This window comes from Syngnathus leptorhynchus, unplaced genomic scaffold, assembly GCF_054491065.1.
Source record: "Syngnathus leptorhynchus isolate UIUO unplaced genomic scaffold, UIUO_Slep HiC_scaffold_250, whole genome shotgun sequence".
Taxonomy (NCBI): domain Eukaryota; kingdom Metazoa; phylum Chordata; class Actinopteri; order Syngnathiformes; family Syngnathidae; genus Syngnathus; species Syngnathus leptorhynchus.
Window position 1 is genome coordinate 35,145 of NW_028232217.1, and position 9,856 is coordinate 45,000.

Sequence of the window (9,856 nt, forward strand, 5' to 3'; positions counted from 1 at the left end):
TCGCCCGGTTCTTTTTTGATCCAGCCCGGTTCTTTTTTTTATCCAGCCTGGTTCTTTTTACACTTCCAGCTGGAGCTCGGGAGCGGCTTTTTGCACAAGATCACGCCGTGCTAGGCTTCCAGGACCTCGGCTAAGCAATTTTAACGGGTCGCCCGGTTCTTTTTTGATCCAGCCCGGTTCTTTTTTTTATCCAGCCTGGTTCTTTTTACACTTCCAGCTGGAGCTCGGGAGCGGCTTTTTGCACAAGAACACGCCGTGTTAGGCTTCCAGGACCTCGGCTAAGCAATTTTAACGGGTCGCCCGGTTCTTTTTTGATCCAGCCCGGTTCTTTTTTTTATCCAGCCTGGTTCTTTTTACACTTCCAGCTGGAGCTCGGGAGCGGCTTTTTGCACAAGAACACGCCGTGTTAGGCTTCCAGGACCTCGGCTAAGCAATTTTAACGGGTCGCCCGGTTCTTTTTTGATCCAGCCCGGTTCTTTTTTTTATCCAGCCTGGTTCTTTTTACACTTCCAGCTGGAGCTCGGGAGCGGCTTTTTGCACAAGATCACGCCGTGTTAGGCTTCCAGGACCTCGGCTAAGCAATTTTAACGGGTCGCCCGGTTCTTTTTTGATCCAGCCCGGTTCTTTTTTTTTATCCAGCCTGGTTCTTTTTACACTTCCAGCTGGAGCTCGGGAGCGGCTTTTTGCACAAGAACACGCCGTGTTAGGCTTCCAGGACCTCGGCTAAGCAATTTTAACGGGTCGCCCGGTTCTTTTTTGATCCAGCCCGGTTCTTTTTTTTATCCAGCCTGGTTCTTTTTACACTTCCAGCTGGAGCTCGGGAGCGGCTTTTTGCACAAGATCACGCCGTGTTAGGCTTCCAGGACCTCGGCTAAGCAATTTTAACGGGTCGCCCGGTTCTTTTTTTTATCCAGCCCGGTTCTTTTTTTATCCAGCCCGGTTCTTTTTACACTTCCAGCTGGAGCTCGGGAGCGGCTTTTTGCACAAGATCACGCCGTGTTAGGCTTCCAGGACCTCGGCTAAGCAATTTTAACGGGTCGCCCGGTTCTTTTTTGATCCAGCCCGGTTCTTTTTTTTTATCCAGCCTGGTTCTTTTTACACTTCCAGCTGGAGCTCGGGAGCGGCTTTTTGCACAAGAACACGCCGTGTTAGGCTTCCAGGACCTCGGCTAAGCAATTTTAACGGGTCGCCCGGTTCTTTTTTGATCCAGCCCGGTTCTTTTTTTTATCCAGCCTGGTTCTTTTTACACTTCCAGCTGGAGCTCGGGAGCGGCTTTTTGCACAAGATCACGCCGTGTTAGGCTTCCAGGACCTCGGCTAAGCAATTTTAACGGGTCGCCCGGTTCTTTTTTTTATCCAGCCCGGTTCTTTTTTTATCCAGCCCGGTTCTTTTTACACTTCCAGCTGGAGCTCGGGAGCGGCTTTTTGCACAAGATCACGCCGTGTTAGGCTTCCAGGACCTCGGCTAAGCAATTTTAACGGGTCGCCCGGTTCTTTTTTGATCCAGCCCGGTTCTTTTTTTTATCCAGCCTGGTTCTTTTTACACTTCCAGCTGGAGCTCGGGAGCGGCTTTTTGCACAAGATCACGCCGTGTTAGGCTTCCAGGACCTCGGCTAAGCAATTTTAACGGGTCGCCCGGTTCTTTTTTGATCCAGCCCGGTTCTTTTTTTTATCCAGCCCGGTTCTTTTTACACTTCCAGCTGGAGCTCGGGAGCGGCTTTTTGCACAAGATCACGCCGTGTTAGGCTTCCAGGACCTCGGCTAAGCAATTTTAACGGGTCGCCCGGTTCTTTTTTTTATCCAGCCCGGTTCTTTTTTTATCCAGCCCGGTTCTTTTTACACTTCCAGCTGAAGCTCGGGAGCGGCTTTTTGCACAAGAACACGCCGTGTTAGGCTTCCAGGACCTCGGCTAAGCAATTTTAACGGGTCGCCCGGTTCTTTTTTGATCCAGCCCGGTTCTTTTTTTTATCCAGCCCGGTTCTTTTTACACTTCCAGCTGGAGCTCGGGAGCGGCTATTTGCACAAGATCACGCCGTGTTAGGCTTCCAGGACCTCGGCTAAGCAATTTTAACGGGTCGCCCGGTTCTTTTTTGATCCAGCCCGGTTCTTTTTTTTATCCAGCCCGGTTCTTTTTACACTTCCAGCTGGAGCTCGGGAGCGGCTTTTTGCACAAGATCACGCCGGGTTAGGCTTCCAGGACCTCGGCTAAGCAATTTTAACGGGTCCCCCGGTTCTTTTTTGATCCAGCCCGGTTCTTTTTTTATCCAGCCCGGTTCTTTTTACACTTCCAGCTGGAGCTCGGGAGCGGCTTTTTGCACAAGATCACGCCGTGTTAGGCTTCCAGGACCTCGGGTAAGCAATTTTAACGGGTCGCCCGGTTCTTTTTTGATCCAGCCCGGTTCTTTTTTTTATCCAGCCCGGTTCTTTTTACACTTCCAGCTGGAGCTCGGGAGCGGCTTTTTGCACAAGATCACGCCGGGTTAGGCTTCCAGGACCTCGGCTAAGCAATTTTAACGGGTCGCCCGGTTCTTTTTTGATCCAGCCCGGTTCTTTTTTTATCCAGCCCGGTTCTTTTTACACTTCCAGCTGGAGCTCGGGAGCGGCTTTTTGCACAAGATCACGCCGGGTTAGGCTTCCAGGACCTCGGCTAAGCAATTTTAACGGGTCCCCCGGTTCTTTTTTGATCCAGCCCGGTTCTTTTTTTATCCAGCCCGGTTCTTTTTACACTTCCAGCTGGAGCTCGGCAGCGGCTTTTTGCACAAGATCACGCCGTGTTAGGCTTCCAGGACCTCGGCTAAGCAATTTTAACGGGTCGCCCGGTTCTTTTTTTGATCCAGCCCGGTTCTTTTTTTTATCCAGCCCGGTTCTTTTTACACTTCCAGCTGGAGCTCGGGAGCGGCTTTTTGCACAAGATCACGCCGTGTTAGGCTTCCAGGACCTCGGCTCAGCAATTTTAACGGGTCGCCCGGTTCTTTTTTGATCCAGCCCGGTTCTTTTTTTTATCCAGCCTGGTTCTTTTTACACTTCCAGCTGGAGCTCGGGAGCGGCTTTTTGCACAAGAACACGCCGTGTTAGGCTTCCAGGACCTCGGCTAAGCAATTTTAACGGGTCGCCCGGTTCTTTTTTGATCCAGCCCGGTTCTTTTTTTATCCAGCCCGGTTCTTTTTACACTTCCAGCTGGAGCTCGGGAGCGGCTTTTTGCACAAGATCACGCCGTGTTAGGCTTCCAGGACCTCGGGTAAGCAATTTTAACGGGTCGCCCGGTTCTTTTTTGATCCAGCCCGGTTCTTTTTTTTATCCAGCCCGGTTCTTTTTACACTTCCAGCTGGAGCTTGGGAGCGGCTTTTTGCACAAGATCACGCCGGGTTAGGCTTCCAGGACCTCGGCTAAGCAATTTTAACGGGTCGCCCGGTTCTTTTTTGATCCAGCCCGGTTCTTTTTTTATCCAGCCTGGTTCTTTTTACACTTCCAGCTGGAGCTCGGGAGCGGCTTTTTGCACAAGATCACGCCGGGTTAGGCTTCCAGAGCCCCGGCTAAGCAATTTTACCGGGCCGCCCGGTTCTTTTTTTGAACCAGCCCGGTTCTTTTTACACTTCCAGCTGGAGCTCAGCAGCGGCTTTTTGCACAAGATCACGCCGGGTTAGGCTTCCAGGAACTCGGCTAAGCACTTCTAACGGGTCGCCCGGTTCTTTTGTTTATCCAGCCCGGTTCTTTTTCCACTTCCAGCTGGAGCTCAGCAGCGGCTTTTTGCACAAGATCACGCCGGGTTAGGCTTCCAGGACCTCGGCTAAGCACTTGTAACGGGCCCTGGTCCACCCCTGCCAGCGCATTTCAAAACTTGGCATTAATTTCGACCTAAGAGACGAAGTCTGATTTTTTTCTACCACTTGGGCGGCCTTTTTGCACCCAGAACACCCGCACCGGCACCATAAATTCGAAGGGTGCCGAGTGCGTCGGCGCAGATTCTGCGACGGAGTGACACTTCCCTCTTGTGGACATTCAGCGGTAGGTGAAATGCGCACTCGGTCTTCTCTTTTCTTTTCCTTCCAGTGAAACTTTGGCAACATTCTGCGAGCTGCTCAGAACCTCGGCCAAGCAGGTGGAGGATTTTTTTCCACTTCCAGCTGGAGGTGAGGAGGGACTTTTTGGGCAAGATCACGCCGACTTAGCAAGCAAGGTGGAAGTGCCAGCATGCTCCGTGGCTGGAAGTGTGGATGTGCCAGCACCCTCCCTGCCTATGGAAGTGTGGAGCTCCAGCACCCGCCCTGCCTATGGAAGTGTGGAGCTCCAGCACCCTCCCTGCCTATGGAAGTGTGGAGCTGCCAGCACCCTCCCTGCCTATGGAAGTGTGGAGCTCCAGCACCCTCCCTGCCTATGGAAGTGTGGAGCTCCAGCACCCTCCCTGCCTATGGAAGTGTGGAGCTCCAGCACCCTCCCTGCCTATGGAAGTGTGGAGCTCCAGCACCCTCCCTGCCTATGGAAGTGTGGAGCTCCAGCACCCTCCCTGCCTATGGAAGTGTGGAGCTCCAGCACCCTCCCTGCCTATGGAAGTGTGGAGCTCCAGCACCCTCCCTGCCTATGGAAGTGTGGAGCTCCAGCACCCTCCCTGCCTATGGAAGTGTGGAGCTCCAGCACCCTCCCTGCCTATGGAAGTGTGGAGCTCCAGCACCCTCCCTGCCTATGGAAGTGTGGAGCTCCAGCACCCTCCCTGCCTATGGAAGTGTGGAGCTCCAGCACCCTCCCTGCCTATGGAAGTGTGGAGCTCCAGCACCCTCCCTGCCTATGGAAGTGTGGAGCTCCAGCACCCTCCCTGCCTATGGAAGTGTGAGCTCCAGCACCCTCCCTGCCTATGGAAGTGTGGAGCTCCAGCACCCTCCCTGCCTATGGAAGTGTGGAGCTCCAGCACCCTCCCTGCCTATGGAAGTGTGGAGCTCCAGCACCCTCCCTGCCTATGGAAGTGTGGAGCTCCAGCACCCTCCCTGCCTATGGAAGTGTGGAGCTCCAGCACCCTCCCTGCCTATGGAAGTGTGGAGCTCCAGCACCCTCCCTGCCTATGGAAGTGTGGAGCTCCAGCACCCTCCCTGCCTATGGAAGTGTGGAGCTCCAGCACCCTCCCTGCCTATGGAAGTGTGGAGCTCCAGCACCCTCCCTGCCTATGGAAGTGTGGAGCTCCAGCACCCTCCCTGCCTATGGAAGTGTGGAGCTCCAGCACCCTCCCTGCCTATGGAAGTGTGGAGCTCCAGCACCCTCCCTGCCTATGGAAGTGTGGAGCTCCAGCACCCTCCCTGCCTATGGAAGTGTGGAGCTCCAGCACCCTCCCTGCCTATGGAAGTGTGGAGCTCCAGCACCCTCCCTCGCCTATGGAAGTGTGGAGCTCCAGCACCCTCCCTGCCTATGGAAGTGTGGAGCTCCAGCACCCTCCCTGCCTATGGAAGTGTGGAGCTCCAGCACCCTCCCTGCCTATGGAAGTGTGGAGCTCCAGCACCCTCCCTGCCTATGGAAGTGTGGAGCTCCAGCACCCTCCCTGCCTATGGAAGTGTGGAGCTCCAGCACCCTCCCTGCCTATGGAAGTGTGGAGCTCCAGCACCCTCCCTGCCTATGGAAGTGTGGAGCTCCAGCACCCTCCCTGCCTATGGAAGTGTGGAGCTCCAGCACCCTCCCTGCCTATGGAAGTGTGGAGCTCCAGCACCCTCCCTGCCTATGGAAGTGTGGAGCTCCAGCACCCTCCCTGCCTATGGAAGTGTGGAGCTCCAGCACCCTCCCTGCCTATGGAAGTGTGGAGCTCCAGCACCCTCCCTGCCTATGGAAGTGTGGAGCTCCAGCACCCTCCCTGCCTATGGAAGTGTGGAGCTCCAGCACCCTCCCTGCCTATGGAAGTGTGGAGCTCCAGCACCCTCCCTGCCTATGGAAGTGTGGAGCTCCAGCACCCTCCCTGCCTATGGAAGTGTGGAGCTCCAGCACCCTCCCTGCCTATGGAAGTGTGGAGCTCCAGCACCCTCCCTGCCTATGGAAGTGTGGAGCTCCAGCACCCTCCCTGCCTATGGAAGTGTGGAGCTCCAGCACCCTCCCTGCCTATGGAAGTGTGGAGCTCCAGCACCCTCCCTGCCTATGGAAGTGTGGAGCTCCAGCACCCTCCCTGCCTATGGAAGTGTGGAGCTCCAGCACCCTCCCTGCCTATGGAAGTGTGGAGCTCCAGCACCCTCCCTGCCTATGGAAGTGTGGAGCTCCAGCACCCTCCCTGCCTATGGAAGTGTGGAGCTCCAGCACCCTCCCTGCCTATGGAAGTGTGGAGCTCCAGCACCCTCCCTGCCTATGGAAGTGTGGAGCTCCAGCACCCTCCCTGCCTATGGAAGTGTGGAGCTCCAGCACCCTCCCTGCCTATGGAAGTGTGGAGCTCCAGCACCCTCCCTGCCTATGGAAGTGTGGAGCTCCAGCACCCTCCCTGCCTATGGAAGAGCCTCCTCCGCGGGCATGCTGCTCAACCACGCCGGCCCAGAGTTCCAGCCGCTCGGCTACACTCTCTCACAAGCCCCGCCTGGAGCTCCCCAGCCCGCCCCTGGTACCTCAACTACCGAGGCCAGCCGCTCGACCAGGCCGGCCCAGAGTTCCAGCCGCTCGGCTTCACTCTCTCACAAGCCCCGCCTGGAGCTCCCCAGCCCGCCCCTGGTACCTCAACTACCGAGGCCAGCCGCTCGACCACGCCGGCGCAGAGTTCCAGCCGCTCGGATAAGCTCTGCCACTCTCCCGCTAAGCAGCCACCGGTAACGGGGAAATGTCGCCGCCTTGTGGACACGCCCTTGTAAATGAATGGGCTTTCGCACTTAGTGCAATTTTCGCCAGCTCCGTGGCTGCAAGTATGGAGCTATGGAGCCACCAGCCAGGCTGGAGCTCTGGAGCTATGGAAGTATGGAGCTATGGATCTATGGAAGTATGGAGTTATGGAGCTCTGGAGCTATGGAGCTATGGAGCTATGGAGCTATGGAAGTCTGGAGCTATGGAAGTATGGAGCTATGGAGCTATGGAAGTATGGAGCTCTGGAGCTATGGAGCTATGGAGCCACCAGCCAGCACCCTCCGTGGCTCAACCACGCCGGCCCAGAGTTCCAGCCGCTCGGCTTCACTCTCTCACAAGCCCCGCCTGGAGCTCCCCAGCCCGCCCCTGGTACCTCAACTACCGAGGCCAGCCGCTCGACCAGGCCGGCCGAGAGTTCCAGCCGCTCGGCTTCACTCTCTCACAAGACCCGCCTGGAGCTCCCTGCCCCACCCCTGGTACCTCAACTACCGAGGCCAGCCGCTCGACCACGCCGGCGCAGAGTTCCAGCCGCTCGGATAAGCTCTGTCACTCACCCGCCGCGCAGCCACCGGTAACGGGGAAATGTCGCCGCCTGGCGGACACGCCGTTGTAAATGAATGGGCTTTCGCACTTAGTGCAATTTTCGCCAACTCTCTGACTGGAGCTATGGAAGTATGGAGCTATGGAGCCACCAGCCACCCAGGCTGGAGCTATGGAGCCATGGAGCTCTGGTGCTATGGAGCTCTGGAGGTATGGAGCTATGGAGCTATGGAGCTATGGAGCTATGGAGCCCTGGAGCTCTGGAGGTATGGAGCTATGGTGCTATGGAGCTCTGAAGCCATGGAGCTCTGGTGCTATGGAGCTCTGGAGCTCTGGAGGTATGGAGCTCTGGAGGTATGGAGCTATGGAGCCCTGGAGCCCTGGAGCTATGGAGCCCTGGAGCTATGGAGCCCTGGAGCCCTGGAGCTATGGAGCCCTGGAGCTATGGAGCTATGGAGCCCTGGAGCTATGGAGCTATGGAGCTCTGGTGCTATGGAGCTATGGAGCTCTGGTGCTATGGAGCTATGGAGCTCTGGTGCTATGGAGCTATGGAGCTCTGGTGCTATGGAGCTATGGAGCTCTGGTGCTATGGAGCTATGGAGCTCTGGTGCTATGGAGCTATGGAGCTCTGGTGCTATGGAGCTATGGAGCTCTGGTGCTATGGAGCTATGGAGCTATGGAGCTCTGGAAGTATGGAGCTCTGGTGCTATGGAGCTATGGAGCTCTGGTGCTATGGAGCTATGGAGCTATGGAGCTCTGGAAGTATGGAGCTCTGGTGCTATGGAGCTATGGAGCTCTGGTGCTATGGAGCTATGGAGCTCTGGTGCTATGGAGCTATGGAGCTCTGGTGCTATGGAGCTCTGGAGCTCTGGTGCTATGGAGCTATGGAGCTATGGAGCCACCAGCCAGCACCCTCCGTGGCTGGATCAATGGAAGTGGTTTAGGTACCAGGCAGCCAAAGGGCCGAGGCCTCACGCTCGACCACGCCGGCGCAGAGTTCCAGCCGCTCGGATAAGCTCTGTCACTCACCCGCCGCGCAGCCACCGGTAAAGGGGAAATGTCGCCGCCTTGTGGACACGCCGTTGTAAATGAATGGGCTTTCGCACTTAGTGCAATTTTAGCCAACTCTCTGACTGGAGCTATGGAAGTATGGAGCTATGGAGCCACCAGCCACCCAGGCTGGAGCTATGGAGCTATGGAGCTCTGGTGCTATGGAGCTATGGAGCTCTGGTGCTATGGAGCTATGGAGCTCTGGTGCTATGGAGCTATGGAGCTCTGGTGCTATGGAGCTATGGAGCTATGGAGCTCTGGTGCTATGGAGCTATGGAGCTCTGGTGCTATGGAGCTATGGAGCTATGGAGCTCTGGTGCTATGGAGCTATGGAGCTCTGGTGCTATGGAGCTATGGAGCTCTGGTGCTATGGAGCTATGGAGCTCTGGTGCTATGGAGCTATGGAGCTATGGAGCCACCAGCCAGCACCCTCCGTGGCTGGATCAATGGAAGTGTTTTAGGTACCAGGCAGCCAAAGGGCCGGGGCCTCACGCTCGACCACGCCGGCGCAGAGTTCCAGCCGCTCGGATAAGCTCTGTCACTCACCCGCCGCGCAGCCACCGGTAACGGGGAAATGTCGCCGCCTGGCGGACACGCCGTTGTAAATGAATGGGCTTTCGCACTTAGTGCAATTTTAGCCAACTCCGTGGCTGCAAGTATGGAAGTATGGAGCTATGGAGCCACCAGCCAGCACCCTCCGCGGCTGGAGCTATGGAAGTATGGAGCTATGGAGCTCTGGGGCTATGGAAGTATGGAGCTCTGGGGCTATGGAGCTCCGGGGCTATGGAGCTCCGGGGCTATGGAGCTCCGGGGCTATGGAGCTCCGGGGCTATGGAGCTCCGGGGCTATGGAGCTATGGAGCTCCGGGGCTATGGAGCTCCGGGGCTATGGAGCTCCGGGGCTATGGAGCTATGGAGCTCCGGGGCTATGGAGCTCCGGGGCTATGGAGCTCCGGGGCTATGGAGCTCTGGAGCTATGGAAGTATGGATGATCCAGCACCCTCCGTGGCTGACCGCTGGTGCTCGGGGCCGGTGAACTCGGCACCCGCCTCCGGCGGGTGCCTCGGTGACCGCCGTCGCTTGGGGCCAGTGAACTCGGCACCCGCCTTCGGCGGGTGCCTCGGTGACCGGTTGTCGCTTGGGGCCAGTGAACTCGGCACCCGCCTTCGGCGGGTGCCTCGGTGACCGGTTGTCGCTTGGGGCCGGTGAACTCGGCACCCGCCTTCGGCGGGTGCCTCGGTGACCGGTTGTCGCTTGGGGCCGGTGAACTCGGCACCCGCCTTCGGCGGGTGCCTCGGTGACCGGTTGTCGCTTGGGGCCGGTGAACTCGGCACCCGCCTTCGGCGGGTGCCTCGGTGGCGGTCGGGGTTGGTGCTTGGGGACCGGCTTCGCTTCTGGAAGTCTGGGGGAGGCGGTCTGGTGGTGGTGGCCGACGTTGATGGTGGTGGGGCGGGAAGAAGAAGGTTATAGTCCCCA